Consider the following 2,806-nt stretch of genomic DNA (forward strand, 5'->3'; position numbering starts at 1 on the left):
CTTTATATAACAAAATTAATATAAAATAAGATATTAAAAAATATTGGACACGAACGTCATTAAATTTTCTAAAGCAACAAATAATGTTTCAAATGCTTTTAATGTCTATCTATTATAGATATTGAATCCCAGACTCTTCGAAAGTTTGTGCAGAAATTTTTGTTTCACCATCTTTACAAAAAGAAGTCAAAATATGAATAGATATTAAAAAAAAAAAAAAAGCTCAATCTAAAGTAATCACTGCTACATTGGATAAATCTAAAATGTTTTATATAAAAATTGTGACTCTTAAAAAATTCGTTAAATATATTTGAAATATTCTTGTTTGATTCTTTACAAAATTTAATGTTTGCGATTACTATTGTTGTAGCGGTTATTATATAGATCCGCACATAAAAAACCGTTGTAGCAGCGACAGACTGGAATCCTTTTATCATGGGACTTCAACAATATGCTGCGAAATGTCCCCTTTGTGGTTCGGATCAGCCTTATCTTCATTGTTAGCCTCGTATGCTGTTTTAAATGTCTTCAGTGACGGGATAAACAAAATGCTCACCGGTTAATAGCATAATACAAAGCCCACCACCTTTTCTTGTATTTCCATATACTGCACCGTGATCTGTGCGATGATGTTCGTTGTCACAATCCGACAGCCAATTGTCACGAAGAGATTATATGTTTATGCATATAAAGATGAAGAACAGTTGAAGAATAAGTCTTTGTGATCCTGATAGACGGATTCGAGTATCTCAAATCGCTGCTGAAAGGTTTAACCAGTTCACTGAAGATATTAATGGTGCTATTACTGTTCTATATGAACATTTGTATTTACCACACAATGTGTAGTAGATACTTGGAAGGAGCTTTTAGCTCGGTTAGTAAGATTATAAAATGAGAAAAATAAAATAAATAATCAAGGAGAGAACCTTGTACAGCAACAAGTTTGAAGAAGAGATTGGATCACTAACTTCTCTTCAGGATTCAGTCTTGAACGGAACTTCAGAATAAGAGAAATACAGATTAAGGCATAGGGGACTAAGATCTTGACTAACTAGCACAAGTCCTAATAAGAAAACGTTCGAGTTCTTGGTGGTTGAGAACAAATTCTATTTTTTTAACGTTTCAATGCTCTCGTAATATTCGACGAATGGCATTTTCCTTTTTTCTCTAATTTAATCTCCGGCTGTGATGAAAAAAGTGGATTAATTTCTCTCATTTAAAAAGTTATTTAACCTTGTTGAACTGGAACATTATTGAAACCAGTTCATTGTGATTGATAGTTAGGTAAAAATAGGGAGCCGGATAGTATTTGGGGATGGGGGGGGGTGCCGAGAAAAATGCCGGCCGGTGCCAAACAAACAAATTGTTGCTGAGATTGAACCCAATCCACAATTATAACTGAATAAAATTAATTTTCTACTCGCTTCTTTTGAAACACATGGCCTTATTTTACGTTACGAAAATGAATCAGGTACTCTTGTAGTGTAATTGTGCATCACGGACCCCATTGATGAACTTTTAATAACGAATTCTTGTCTTTCATACTAAAATATGAAGACACTGGCTTGTTGATTGTATACACGTTTAGCGGAAGACAATCTTAGCACTCTTGAGTAAAGGCCAAATCTAGCACCGTTTTGGGCACTATCATGCTATTAGCTGTCAGAAGTGAAAGTGCTCAATGCTAGTGAAGTATCTGTCTGTCTGCCTGTTGCTGGCCTGTCGATTCTTTGGCGACTGACAGCTAATACCATGACTGGCCGGAGCGAGCTATATGTCTGTCTGTCTGTCTCTCTATCTATCTATCTATTACTCGAAAGTTCGCGCGTCCGCGCTAGCTAGTCGTGAGTGGTCGATCCTATTATTTTTAAACTTCAAACTTCATTTGTTTTCTATTTTGATAAATTCTCTCTGTTGAAAATTATATTTTTATATTTTAAATAATTTGCAATTTCAGGAAATATGTTTTTATATTAAATTTGTGTTTTCTACTCACGACTAGCTAGCGCGGACGCGCGAACTTTCGAGTAATAGATAGATAGATAGAGAGACAGACAGACAGACATATAGCTCGCTCCGGCCAGTCATGGTATTAGCTGTCAGTCGCCAAAGAATCGACAGGCCAGCATGCAGGCAGACAGATACTTCACTAGCAGGCAGTGAGCACTTTCACTTCTGACAGCTAATAGCATGATAGTGCCCCGTTTTGAAAATTTTCAGATATAGTACATCTAACACTGAAAGAAAGTATTGAATAATGAACATTCTCGTAATAATTTTACCCCCTAAAAAATATTTTCTTCTGTAGAAGAATTTTTAAAATGTAAAATGCAGCAACGGTATGTTCCCGTTGAGTTACGTCTGATATCCGTCGCCACAATCTCTTATACCAAATAAACTAATCTCAATACCAAAGTAGAAGTATCTTACACGACTGCCTAACAAACTGATACCTAATTTAAAGCAAATAAATATAGAAACTTTCGTATGTCGCTTTCCATATTTGGTAAAAATAATTTTTTCTTCAAAGTTCCATTTTTTAACATCTTTCCCACCATCGCTAGCGACCTATTTTTCTTTTCTGTAGAATGTTTTTTTTTTTTTTATGACAAAGAGTAAATGAATTCATACTGCGCAAGGTTGCTGCTAAAAATAATGTTTACCATGTGGGTACTACTAAAGCAGCGCGGACCCGAACGCGCAGTCGCGCGTCCGCGCTAGCTAGTCTTGAGTGGTCGATCCTAACCCTAACCCGCATGTGCAAATGAATACGTGTTTAGGGTCAGGGTTAGGATCGACCACTCAC

The 2,806-nt window shown here is 35.9% G+C and overlaps 1 protein-coding gene across 2 annotated transcripts in view; it reads left to right on the top strand.

Annotated features, from left to right (window-relative positions):
• Positions 1–2,806, top strand: part of LOC106878288 (KICSTOR subunit 2) — a 56,198-nt gene that overhangs the window by 6,594 nt on the left and 46,798 nt on the right. The window lies entirely within an intron of this gene.

This window comes from Octopus bimaculoides, chromosome 3 (assembly GCF_001194135.2).
Source record: "Octopus bimaculoides isolate UCB-OBI-ISO-001 chromosome 3, ASM119413v2, whole genome shotgun sequence".
In the NCBI taxonomy this organism is placed as follows: domain Eukaryota; kingdom Metazoa; phylum Mollusca; class Cephalopoda; order Octopoda; family Octopodidae; genus Octopus; species Octopus bimaculoides.